This window comes from Hordeum vulgare, chromosome 7H (genome assembly GCF_904849725.1).
Source record: "Hordeum vulgare subsp. vulgare chromosome 7H, MorexV3_pseudomolecules_assembly, whole genome shotgun sequence".
NCBI lineage: Eukaryota > Viridiplantae > Streptophyta > Magnoliopsida > Poales > Poaceae > Hordeum > Hordeum vulgare.
Genome location: NC_058524.1, coordinates 162,342,029 through 162,356,730, shown reverse-complemented (window position 1 = coordinate 162,356,730; position 14,702 = coordinate 162,342,029).

Here is a 14,702-nt window from a genome sequence, read left to right as displayed (position 1 = left end):
ACTCAAATAAGATTCATAGATAATCTGATCATAAATCCACAATTCATCGGATCTCGACAAACACACCGCAAAAGAACATTACATCGGATAGATCTCCATGAAGATCATGGAGAACTTTGTATTGAAGATCCAAGAGAGAGAAGAAGCCATCTAGCTACTAGCTATGGACCCGAAGGTCTATGGTGAATTACTCACGCATAATCGGAGAGGTCATGGTGTTGATGAAGAAGCCCTCCGTTTCCGAATCCCCCCTCCGGCAGGGCACCAGAATGTGCCCCACATGGGATCTTGCGGAGACAGAAGCTTGCGGTGGCGGAAAAGTATTTTCGTGGATCTCTCTCGTAGTTTTGGAATTTTCAGGAATTTATAGGCGGAAGAGGTAGGGCAGATGAACCACAGGGGGCCCACAAGCCTGCTAGGCGCGGCCCCCCTGGCCGTGCCTAGGGGGCTTGTGGGGTCCCCTGGTGGCCCCTGCCTTGGTTCTCACGTCCCGTGCGTATCTTTTATTCCGGAAAAAATCTTTTCGGAAGTTTTATTCCGTTTGGACACCGTTTAAAATCCTCCTCTGAAAAGGGTCAAAAACACGGAAAAAAATAGGAACTAGCACTTGGCACTGACTTAATACGTTAGTCCCAAAAAAGATATAAAATGCATACAAAACATCCAAAGTTTGACAAGATAATAGCATGGACCATCAAAAATTATAGATACGTTGGAGACGTATCAAGCATCCCCAAGCTTAACTCATGCTCGTCCTCGAGTAGGGAAGTGATAAAGACTGAATTTTTGATGTGGAATGCTACCTAGCATAGTTGTCAATTGTAACTTCTTTCATGTGACATGAATGTTCAGATCCGTAAGATTCAAAACAATAGTTTGCTATTGACATGAAAACAATAATACTTCAAGCAAACTAGCAAGGTAATCATGAACTTTCGAAATAACAAGGGCAAAGAAAGTTATCCCTACAAAGCCTGGCTATGCTCCATCATCCCCACACAACTAATTTAAATCATGCACAACCCCGGTATTGGCCAAGTAATTGTTTTCTCACTCTTACTTTCTCAAACCTTTTTCAACTCTCATGCAATACATGAGCGTGAGCCATGGATATAGCACTATGGTGGAATAGAGTGTGGTGGTGGTTGTGAGACAAAAAAGGAGGAGATGGTCACATTGACTCGGCGTCTTAAAGGACTATGGGGATGCCCATTAATTGATATCAATGTGAATGAGTAGGGATTGCCATAAAAAGGATGCACTAGAGCTATAAGTATGTGAAAGCTCAAAAGGAGAACTAGTGGGTGTGCATCCAACTTGCTTGCTCACGAAGACCTAGGGAAATTTTGAGGAAGCCCATCATTGGAATATACAAGCCAAGTTATATAATAAAGATTCCCACTAGTATATGGTGGTGACAAAACGAGAGGCTCTCAATCATGAAGAACATGGTGCTATCATGAAGCACAAGTGTGGAAAAGATAGTAGCATTGTCCCTTCTCTCTTTTTCTCTCTCTTTTTTATTTTATTTTATTTGTTTGGGCTCTTTGGCCTCTTTCCATATATCTCTTTTTTTGTGTGGGCAACTTTGGCCTCTTTTTTTTATTTCCTCACATGGGACAATGCTCTAATAATGAGGATCATCACACTTTTATTTACTCACAGCTCAAAGCTTAGAACGATGATGACTCTATAGGAAATGCCTCCAGCAGTAAACCGGGATGTGCAACGATCTAGCTTGGCGTATGACGTTGAAACATCTCGCTAGCTATCTTACGATCATGCAATGGCAATATGAGAGTGACGGCACAAGTCATGAGACGGAACGATGGGAGTTGCATGGCAATATATCTTGGAATGGCTATGAAAATGCCATAGTAGATAGGTACGGTGGCTGTTTTGAGGAAGGCATATGGTGGGTTTGTGCACCGGTGAAAATTGTGTGGTACTAGATGTTGGAATTATGCCCTAGAGGCAATAATAAATGTATAGTTATTATTATAATTCCTGTATCAAGATAATAGTTTATTATCCATGCTATAATTGTATTGAATGAAGACTCATTTACATGTGTGGATACATAGACAAAACACCGTCCCTAGCATGCCTCTAGTTGGCTAGCCAGTTGATCGATGATAGTGAGTGTCTTCTGATTATGAACAAGGTGTTGTTGCTTGATAACTGGATCACGTCATTAGGAGAATCACGTGATGGACTAGACCCAAACTAATAGACGTAGCATGTTGATCGTGTCATTTTGTTGCTACTGTTTTCTGCGTGTCAAATATTTATTCCTATGACCATGAGATCATATAACTCACTGACACCGGAGGAATGCTTTGTGTGTATCAAACGTCGCAACGTAACTGGGTGACTATAAAGATGCTCTACAGGTATCTCCGAAGGTGTTAGTTGAGTTAGTATGGATCAAGACTGCGATTTGTCACTCCGTGTGACGGAGAGGTATCTCGGGGCCCACTCGGTAATACAACATCACACACAAGCCTTGCAAGCAATGTAACTTAGTGTAAGTTGCGGGATCTTGTATTACGGAACGAGTAAAGAGACTTGCCGGTAAACGAGATTGAAATAGGTATACGGATACTGACGATCGAATCTCGGGCAAGTAACATACCGAAGGACAAAGGGAATGACATACGGGATTATACGAATCCTTGGCACTGAGGTTCAAACGATAAAGATCTTCGTAGAATATGTAGGATCCAATATGGGCATCCAGGTCCCGCTATTGGATATTGACCGAGGAGTCTCTCGGGTCATGTCTACATAGTTCTCGAACCCGCAGGGTCTGCACACTTAAGGTTCGACGTTGTTTTATGCGTATTTGAGTTATATGGTTGGTTACCGAATGTTGTTCGGAGTCCCGGATGAGATCACGGACGTCACGAGGGTTTCCGGAATGGTCCGGAAACGAAGATTGATATATAGGATGACCTCATTTGATTACCGGAAGGTTTTCGGAGTTACCGGGAATGTACCGGGAATGACGAATGGGTTCCAGGAGTTCATCGGAGGGGGGCAACCCACTCCGGGGAAGCCCATAGGCTTTTGGGGGACACACCAGCCATTAGTGGTCTGGTGGGACAGCCCCAAGGGAGCCTATGCGCCAAGATAAGAAAATCAAAGGAAAAAAAAAAGGAGGGAAGAAGTGGGAAGGGAGGGGGACTCCTCCCACCAAACCAAGTCCAACTCGGTTTGGGGGGGAGTCCTCCCCCCCCCCTTGGCTCGGCCGACCCCTTGGGAGTCCCTTGGACCCCAAGGCAAGGTCCCCCTCCCTCCTCCTATATATATGGGGCTTTTAGGGCAGATTTGAGACGACTTTCTCACGGCTGCCCGACCACATACCTCCATAGTTTTTCCTCTAGATCGTGTTTCTGCGGAGCTCGGGCGGAGCCCTGCTGAGACAAGATCATCACCAACCTTCGGAGCGCCGTCACGCTGCCGGAGAACTCTTCTACCTCTCCGTCTCTCTTGCTGGATCAAGAAGGCCAAGATCATCATCGAGCTGTACGTGTGCTGAACGCGGAGGTGCCGTCCGTTCGGTACTAGATCGTGGGACTGATCGCGGGATTGTTCGCGGGGCGGATCGAGGGACGTGAGGACGTTCCACTACATCAACCGCGTTCTCTAACGCTTCTGCTGTACGATCTACAAGGGTACATAGATCACTCATCCCCTCTCGTAGATGGACATCACCATGATAGGTCTTCGTGCGCGTAGGAAAATTTTTGTTTCCCATGTGACGTTCCCCAACACTAGAGAGGCTAGGAATGGTGGAAGGTGAAAGTGAATCTATACCATGGGCTTAGATTATTCATGAAGAACTCACATACTTATTGCGAAAGTTTTTATTAGTAATCAAAACAAAGTGCTAAACGCATACTCCTAGGGGAAGGGTTGGTAGCTGTAAACCATCGCGCGATCCCGACCGCAACACAAAGGATGACAATCAATAGATCAATTATGCTCCGACTTCCTAACATAGCGGTTCACCATACGTGCGTGTTACGGGAATCACTAACTTCAACACAAGTATTTCTAGATTCACAACACCCTACTAACATAACTCTTAATATTACCAAATCCACGTCTCAAAACTAATTGAGAGGAATCAAAACTTCTCTTTCTACTCAATGGACATGAAGATGGAGGTTTTATTGTATCCTCTTTTGGTACCTATCCTCTTTGGGACTACTTTCATAGCACCAGCCAACTACCAAATTACGCACCGTCGTTCTCTAAAAGATCTAAGTGAAGCACATAGAGCAAAATGGTCTAGCTCAAAAGATATAAGTGAAGCACAATGAGCATTCTAGCAAATTCACGATGAGTGCATGTCTCTCTCAAAAGGTGTGCAGCAAGGATGATTGTGACACAACAAAAAGAAAAGACTCCTAAGACACAAGACGCTCCAAGAAAGACACATATCATGTGGTGAATAAAAATATAGCTCCAAGTAATGTTACCCGTGGATTGAAGACGAAAGAGGGGATGCCTTCCCGGGGCATCCCCAAGCTTAGGCTTTTTGGTGTCCTTGAATTTGGCTTGGGATGCCTTGGGCATCCCCAAGCTTGAGATCTTTCCACTCTTTATCCATTTGTCCCTGAGAACATCACCCAAAACTTGAAAACTTTACAACACAAAACTTAAACAGAAACTCGTGATATCATTAACACAAGAAAACAAATACCACCTCTTTAGGTACTGTAGCAATCTTGATTTCTATTTATATTGGTGTTAGATTACTGTATTCTCACTTTTCCATGGTAAGTACCCCCCCCCCCCGATACTATCCATAGTTTCATCAAAACAAGCAACCAACTCAACAAAAAACAGACCAGTCTGTAGCAATCTGTATACTTTGTATACTTCTGGTGCCTCGCAAATTCTGAAAAATTATGACAGCCTGGGAAAAAGGCATATCAACCAGTAGCAAATATAATCAACTAAAAATCTCTTTCTGGATAAAAATGAAAATAATTTCGTGAGCGAAAAGTTTCTGTCTTTTTCCAGCAGGATCAAACAACCATCGCCAAAACTAGTCATAAAGGTTTTGCTTGGCTCAAACACAAAAAGAAACACAAAAAACAAAATCATAACAGTATTATGATGGTGTGGATGCAATAAAACAGAAAGAAAAAGATAAATTCATTGGGTTGCCTCCCAACAAGCGCTATTGTTTAACGCCCTTAGCTAGGCATAAGGTGATGGAATCACGTATCGTCGTCTTTGGTGCTCAAACCATAAGTAGCCCTCATCATGGATTCATAAGGCAATCTTATTTTCTTTCTAGGAAAATGCTCCATGCCCTTCTTTAAAGGAAATTGAAACCTAATATTCCCTTCCTTCATATCGATGATAGCACCAATAGTTCTTAGGAAAGGTCTACCAAGAATGATAGGGCATGTAGGATTGCAATCAATATCAAGCACAATGAAATCCATGGGTAAATAGTTCCTATTTGCAATAATAATATCATCATTGATCCTTCCCATGGGTTTCTTGATAGTAGAATCCGCAAGATGCAAATTAAGAGAACACTCCTCAATCTCATTAAAGCCCAGAACATCACATAAAGACTTTGGAATCGCGGAAACACTAGCACCCAAATCACACAAAGCATTGCATTCATAGTTTTTGATTTTGATTTTGATAGTAGGTTCCCACTCATCATGAAGCTTTCTAGGAATAGAAACTTCCAACTCAAGTTTCTCTTCAAGAGATTTTATCATAGCATCGACGATATGATCGGTAAAGGCCTTGTTTTGGCTATAAGCGTGTGGCGAGTTTAGCATGGATTGCATCAAGGAAATGCATTCAATCAAGGAGTAACTATCATAGTTGAATTCCTTGAAATCCAAAGTAGTAGTTTCATTACTACTCAAAGTTTTGATATCTTCTACTCCACTTTCAATGCTTTTAGCATCAAGATAGATGGACTCCGAATCATTGGGGCGTTTTTCAACCAAAGTGGATTCATATCCAGCCCCATCATCATTAGGTTTGACGCTAGAAAACAAAGATTCAATGGGAGTCACACCAAGCACATTAAGATCTTTGTGATTCTTATCACGAGAACACGCCTTTTTAAGCCATTCATGTCTAGCACGAATTTGGGCGGTTCTTTGTTTGCTCTCATTCATGGAAACACGCATAGCTTTCAAAGTTTCATCCATATTGATCTTGGGAGGAGCACATATAACTTTCAAAGCATCAATATCACTAGACATTCTATCAACGCTCCTAGCCAAATCGTCAATTTTGAGTAGTTTTTCCTCTATGGACGCATTGCAAATCTTTTGCGAGTTGATGAACTCTTTGATATTACTCTCTAGATCAGAGGGTAATTTATTGTAATTTCCATGAGTATTGTTGTAGGAGTTGCCAAAGTTATTAGAGGGGTTACTAGGAAAAGGCCTAGGAACATAGTTTCCTCTAAAAGCATCATCGTTGCCAAAATTATTCCTTCCAACAAAATTAACGTCCAAGCTCGCATTACTACTCTCAAGCAAGGAAGACAAAGGCATATCATTAGGATCTAAAGGAGCACTTCTACTAGCAACCAAATTCATTAACTCATCCATCTTAGCACTCAACAAGTTAATTTCTTCTATAGCGTGTACCTTCTTACTAGTAGGTGAACTTTCAGTGTGCCACTATGAGTAGTTTGTCATGATATTGTCTAGGAGTTTTGTGGCTTCTCCTAATGTGATTTCCATGAACGTTCCACCTGAGGCGGAGTCCAATATATTTCTAGAAGCGAAATTCAAACCAGCATAGAAGATTTGTATAATCATCCAAAGACTCAAGCCATGAGCGGGACAATTTCTAATCATCAATTTCATTCTCTCCCAAAATTGTGCAACATGCTCATGATCAAGTTGCTTAAAATTCATGATATCATTATGGAGAGAGATAATCTTAGCCGACGGAAAATACTTGGATATGTAAGCATCTTTGCACTTGTTCCAAGAATCAATACTATTTTTGGGCAAAGACGAAAACCAAGTTTTTGCTCGATCTCACAACGAGAACGGAAAAAGCTTCAATTTAATCACATCATTATCCGCATCTTTCTTCTTTTGCATATCGCAAAGCTCAACGAAGGTACTAAGATGGGATGCGGCATCCTCACTAGAAAGGCAGGAGAATTGCTCTTTCATAACAAGATTCAGTAAGGCAGCATTGATTTCGTATGATTCCGCACTAGTGGCGGGAGCAATCGGAGTACTAATAAAATCATTATTATTAGTATTTGAGAAGTCACAAATTTTGGTGTTTTCAGTCATGGTGACTTCAGCAAGCAAACAAGCACACAAGCGAACAGAAAGCAAGCGAGTGAAAATGGCGAACGAAAAAGGCAAATGAAAAAGGCAAATATTTTTGTAAATTTTTGTTTTTCAGAAGTGGGGGAGAGGAAAACGAGAGGCAAATAAAAGTAAATGCAAGAGATGAGTTTGCGACACTTACTTGGATGAGTTCTTGACATGATCCTCCCCAGCAACGGTGCCAGAAATCCTTCTATCGCCTCTTGAGCTTGCGTTGGTTTTTCCCTTGAAGAGGAAAGGGTGATGCAGCATAGGAGCAGTAAGTATTTTCCTCAGTTTGAGAACCAAGGTATCAATCCAGTAGGAGAATCGCGCCAAGTGTCCAGAGTACCTGCGCAAACACAAACGAGCTTGCACCCAACGCTATAAAGGGGTTGTCAATCCCTTCAAGATTGATTGCAAAGTGAGATCTGAAGGCGGAAAGTGCAACGAAGTAAAATTGTAAGGCTGAAAATATGGTGTGAAGTAGACCCGGGGGCCAAAGTGTTCACTAGAGGCTTCTCTCAAAATAGAAAATAAACGGTGGGTGAACAAATTAGTGTTGAGAAATTGATAGAATCGCGCAAAGTCATGACGATATCTAAGGCAATGATCATACATATAGGCATCACGTCCGGGACAAGTAGACCGATACTTTCTGCATCTACTACTATTACTCCACACATGGACCGCTATCCAGCATGCATCTAGTGTATTGAGTTCATGACGAACAGAGTAACGCCTTAAGCAAGATGACATGATGTAGAGGGATAAACTCAAACCAATGATGTAAACCCCATCTTTTTACCCTTGATGGCAACAACACGATGCGTGCCTCGCTGCCCCTTCTGTCACTGGGAGAGGTCACCGCACGGTATGAACCAAAAACCAAGCACTTCTCCCATTGCAAGAATCATAGATCAAGTTGGCCAAACAAAACCCACAACTCGAAGAGAATTACAAGGATATGAAATCATGCATATAAGAGATGAGAAGAAACTCAAATAAGATTCATAGATAATCTTATCATAAATCCACAATTCATCGGATCTTGACAAACACACCGCAAAAGAAGATTACATCGGATAGATCTCCATGAAGATCATGGAGAACTTTGTATTGAAGATCCAAGAGAGAGAAGAATCCATCTAGCTACTAGCTATGGACCCGAAGGTCTATGGTGAACTACTCACGCATCATCGGAGAGGTCATGGTGTTGATGAAAAAGCCCTCCGTATCCGTATCGCCCTCCGGCAGGGCACCAGAACGTGCCCTAGATGGGATGTTGCAGAGACAGAAGCTTGCGGTGGCGGAAAAGTATTTTCGTGGATCTCTCTCGCAGTTTTGGAATTTTCAGGAATTTATAGGCGGAAGAGGTAGGGCAGACGAGCCACACGGGGCGCACCTAGGGGGCTTGTGGGGTCCCCTGCTGGCCTCTGCCTTGGTTCTCACGTCTCGTTCGTATCTTCTGTTCCGGAAAAAATCTTTTCGGAAGTTTTATTCCGTTTGGACACCGTTTAAAATCCTCCTCTGAAAAGGATCAGAAACACGGAAAAAAACAGGAACTGGCACTTGGCAGTGAGTTAATAAGTTAGTCCCAAATAAGATATAAAAGGCATACAAAACATCCAAAGTTTGACAAGATAATAACATGGAACCATCAAAAATTATAGATACGTTGCAGACGTATCAGATGCCCATATTCGCTGTTACATATTCTGCGAAGGTCTTTATCGGTCGAACCACGATGTCAAGGATTCAATTAGTCCTGTATGCAGTTCCCTTTGTCCATCGTTATGTTAGTTGCCCGAGATTCAATCTTCGGTATCACCATACCTGGTTCAATCTCATTACCGGCAAGTCTCTTTACTTGTTCCGTAATACAATATCCCTTGACTAACTCTTTAGTCACATTTCTTGCAAGTTGATTGTGATGATGTATTACCGAGTGGGTCCTGAGATACCTCTCCGTCACACGGAGTAATAAATCCCAGTCTTGATCCATGCCGACTCAATCAGACACCCTCGGAGATACCTGTGGAGCATCTTTATAGTCACCCAGTTATGTTGTGACGTTTGATACACACAAGGTACTCCTCCGGTGTCAGTGAGTTGCATGACCTCCTGGTCATAGGAACACATACCTGACATGCAGAAAACAATAGCAATAAACTGACATGATCATATGCTACGTTCATAGTTTGAGTCTTGTCTATCACATCATTCGCCTAATGATGTGATCCCTTTATCAAATGACAACTCATGTCTATGGCCAGAAAACCTTGACCATCTTTGATCAACGAGCTAGTCCATTAGATGCTCACTAGAGACACAGTGTTGTCTATGTACCCACACATGTATTTGAGTTTCCAATCAATATAATTCTAGCATGAATAATAAAAGATTATCATGAACAAGCAAATATAATAATAACCACTTTATTATTGCCTCTAGGGCATATATCCAACAATGGTTACCCCGGGTTAGTCTGCCGCCACGACCGCACTAGGTCACCAGTCGGTTGCCAAGCTGCCACGCTCCAGATGGAGGCCGCTCTGGGCCAGATCGGCACCGCCTCCATCGATCGGGGGCTCATCCTCGAGAAGGGAGATCCCGCGCATCCCGAGCCCGGAGTTAGACGACGATGCCTCCGCCGCCGCCGCTGTCGCATGCACAGGCTTAGCCCGGCGCCGGGGGAGCGGGAAGGAGGAGGGGGACCGACGGCGGATAGTTGGGTCCCCTTGGTCGCCCCTGCGGTGGGAGACAAAGGGGAGGGTCACGAATCGGTGATCAATTGATGTCCAAAAATTATTGAATTACCTCGCTGATTAGAGTTTGTTCAAGTAGGATATTGGCATACATTCATTCGCTTGGAAGCATGAGGGATAATAAAGGAGTACAAGAGAGAATAATATAGGTGGTCCGAGTAGATATACTATCACTAGCATTGCTTCATAGTTTCCATACCATCATTGTCCATCTCATAGCATGTCACCTTCTCATTTGTTGTCGTAATTCTATTTCAAGAGGGTGTTATTCTATTTTATTCTCTTTGCACAAAACTAGTTCCTCAATTCGACATTAATACTAGTTAGTTAAAATGAACAAGAAGTCTGAAAGGAGCATTTGATCGCAATTGTTCACTCATACTTTATAGCTATGGATAGAACTTCCTCATGGCACCAAATGCATTAGAGCATCTCTAACAGCTGCCCTACATAGGGCAATGTTGCATAAAAACTGTCGAATAGGGCGGTTTTGGCCCAAAAACAAGCTCCAATGGCTGCCCCATCTTCATCAAGTGCCCTAAATGTTTTTCCGACACTGCCCCAAATTTGGGTCAACTGTGGCATATTTGCAACACCTCTGTGCGTGCTCCAAATTCCAACCCCCTCGCGTGCGAAGCCCAACCACCACCCGGAAGCTCCATCGCCCGTTCCCGCCCAGCCTGTCACGCCGAAATCTGTATCGCCACCACGCACCGGCAACCACCCTCCCGCCATGGAAGGCGTCTTCACACCCCCGACGACGCTCCCCGCTCCATCGGACGGTGAATCGGCGCTCCCCGCGGCCGCCCCCGTAGCCGCCAACGCTGCCGCGATGCCGCCACCATCCCGGCCCGGATTCATGCCGCCGTGGCCTGTTGGCACCGCAGATCCAAGCCAAATACTCGCCGCCAAGCCGTCGGCGCCATCTAAGAGGGGAAGGAAGGCCGGCGCGGGCGCGATGAGGCACACGAAGAGGCAGGCGACCAACGACGTGAGCGCGGGGACGACGAAGAGGAAGGCCACTGTCGGTCGAGGGAAAGCATCGCCCGCCTCGCCGGAAGAGATGCCGCCGCCGCCACACAGCACTGCGTCTGCTGAGGCAGTGGTTGAGGATCAGCCGGTGTAACAGGCCGGGAAGCAGGCCGACCCCAACATGTTCGACGATATGTCGCAAAGGTGATTTTTATTTCTTCTTCATATTTTTGTCAATTGTTCAATCTTTTGTATGTTAAATTGTTTCTTCTCTATTTATGTACGTAGTATGGACCACAAAACATATTTGCAAAACATGAACTTTGCAAATTCGGAGTTTGTCGGATCCACCAAGATGCCATCACAAGAAATGGAGGAGGAACTTGATGCCGAGGATGAGGGCTTCTTGGACACAATGTCGAAGGGAAAATCGGGCAATTTTAGCAATCAAGAGGATCTTGTGCTTGTTGCGGGATGGAAGAAGATCGGCCCCGATCCGGCCGTGGGCACCGTGCAAAACTGCAACCAATATTGGTCAAAGGTGAAGGTGTTCTTCGATGCTCTTTTTCATTCAAAAATGTCATATTTTGGCCACGACCGTTTTGCATCCGTGCTATATATAGGGTAGTTGTTGTGATGGTGCTGCCCTATCTTGGGCTGCTGGTAAATCGGCAGCCGTTTTACTGCTTTATATTTTGATTTTGGCTGCCCTATAATTGAAAAGAGGATGCCTTATATAGGGCAGCTGTTAGAGATGCTCTTAATGCGTTCTAACAAGTGCAACGTTTTGGCACCTCGACTTCATTTTTTGAATAATCCAAACATGGTATTTTAGAGTTATTTTTAAATGAATTTTTACTTGAGTACATATGGATATTCTCTATGCACCTGTAAAAATTCATTTTTTAGAATCATAGAAAAGCATTAAAAAACACATTACATTATACGCTACCGACAAAAATCCGGCCCAAAAAAATGCAAGCCCATTTTTGTTTATTTTTTATACATCACACACAAATATGTATATTGATGAAGCTTCATGCAGATATACTCGACATCTATATGTACGTGTACAAAAAATCAGAATTTTTTGAGCCATGGAAGTTAACATTTTCAAACATTTCTTTTCATTCCTCGTTGGAGCCCGTTCTCTAAACCAACATTTTGCTACTAGCGTGCCTATGTTGTCCTTTTTCAGTTTAGACACTTCAAATCATCCCAGAAAATCACACATGTAGTTAACCAAGTGTGATACTCATGTGTGATGTCCATGACATAGGGAGAGGATGAGAGTATTTTAATTAGTTTCATTACACCGCAAAAGTTGTATAACTTTAGCCAAGTCTTTCTTGTTTCAACTAAGTGTGCAATATGAAAAAAACTAAATTCCAGACTTGAAACGTAACTCATAACAAAAAGGTAAACCTGTTCACACCAGGTCAAATTCAAGGCTACATCATTCAATGTCAATTTTGTCTATTTATTTTCTATGCTGTAAATTTGGATTTAACAGTTTGTGACACGTTAGATGAGTTATATTCATGATTTTTTCGCAAAAAAAAGTTATGTGCGCCATTCGAATTTAACAATTAGTGCACCTGAACTGCCCGCGTCGAGGGAGGAGAGAGAAGCCATGGAGGCTAGGAGGGGTACGAGAGCATGAGGGGAGGCGGTGGATGGTGGGGTTGGAGTGGCCGTCGGTGGAAGGCCTTGCGCAGAAAGGGTTAGAAGACAATGAAACTTGTTATAAAGAAATTCGAGGGTGGAGGCATAAAGAGGTTTTGCCAAATGAAAATACATATATGATAGATGAGGCTACTAGGGTGCGCCAAGTTTCTTTCCATGAAAAGAATTGAAAATCATGGTGCATTGAGTCCGTCGCTTAACCAAAAGGGGAATATCTAAGAGGAAATTAAGAGGGAAGAAAAATAAAGCCTTTTTCAGTGTGCTCAGATAAGTCAAAGGAAAAAAAATAGACAAATCTTATTTGATGCTTGTTGCGTCAAATAGGCAACCAATCGCAAAGGGAACGTAAGTTGGGCCAACCCATTTCCATTTTTATCTTCTTATGCACGAAAAAATGTGCATATGTATTTCCTTAACTTTTGATTGATTTCTTTTCTGTTTCGTTTTGGTTATTTTGGTTTTCTATTTCCTTTTTTCCCTTTTTTTTTCTTTTACCTTTTTTGCGGTTCCTTCTTTAAACTATACAATTTTTAATAGAACCTTTATTGAATTCCTGACTTTTTAAAAATATACAAGCATTCCAAAATTTTAATTCAACAAGATTTATTGGAAATTTGTGAAGTATTTCCTAAAATTACGATACATTTTTAATTGTCTAAATATTTTAACTTTGGAATACATTCTTTTTTAAAGAAAGGAGGTAGAAAACCAAGCATGGACCGGCTCGTTAGCTGGTGTTGGCCCACCTTTTTTACGAATAGGGTCTAAAAATGCTCTTTAACGAATAGTGTGTCCCGAAAAGGAAACACCCAAACGGGAAACCCTATTTAGCGTCAAAGGCGCTGGTTACAGGCAAATTTTGCTAACCGGCGCCTGTTGTGCTCCGCCATGGGCTGGCCCATTTAGAGATCGATCTATATTTTTGCCCGTGAACTTTTTTTCAAATCGATGAACTTTTTAAAAAAAATGGTGAATTTTTTTTGAAAATGGAAGAATTTGTTTTTTGAAATCGATGAACTTTTTTTAAAATCGATGAACTTAATTAAAAATTAGTGAATATTTTTCAAAATCACTGAACTGTTTTTAAAAATTTATGAACATATTTTGAAAATCGATGAACTTTTTTTGAAAATAGATGATTTTTTCGAATTTTGTGAACTTTTTGAAAATACATAAACATATTTCAAAAATCAGTGAACTTTTTTTATAACCATTGAACTTTTTCGCAAATCTGATCCTTTTGGAAATTTTATGAACTTTTTTCGATTTTTAAAGGATCAACACATTCGGCATGGGCCAGCCCACACAAGAAGGAGCACTGCAGGCACCGGTTTGTCTAACTGGCGTTGAAGGCGTCGTATAGGACCTCCCCACCCAAACACCCGGTCTACCCCTTAATAAATAAAAAATAAACCAAGGAGCTGTTCGGAAGACCTCCAGCTCCGCCAAATAGAAGGATCCACGGAGTACCTGTTTCCCCGCTCCGTAAAGTTTAACTACGGCTTCTGCTGCTCCTGGAGTGGAGTCAGGAAGCGGGAGTGACTCCGAACAGGTCCTAAGCACCCAATCCCCACTATGCGTAAAGGGCAGGGCAACAATCCAGGTTGGAGTAGGGTTACACATCGCGGTGCATCATGTCGTAGGAAGGTGGGCTTGAGTGGCAACATGTGCGACGCGGCAGAAGCTTTTGGTGAAGAGACCGACCGCGAGAGCTATTTATCGTTTTATAAGGGGTGCGAGCGGTTTGCTCTCGCTGAAGGATCACCTACGAATTGGTCCTGCCCATCGCGCGTACACTGAAGAAAAAAACAATCCATGGAGGTCGGCAACACAGCTAACCACTCCACGTGCTTCAAGTTACTGGTTAGAAGTAGGATCGCGGCTAGAGACGGCCGATCCGGTCTTCTTCAGTTTTTTCTTCCTTTTTCATTTACTTTATTTTATTTTA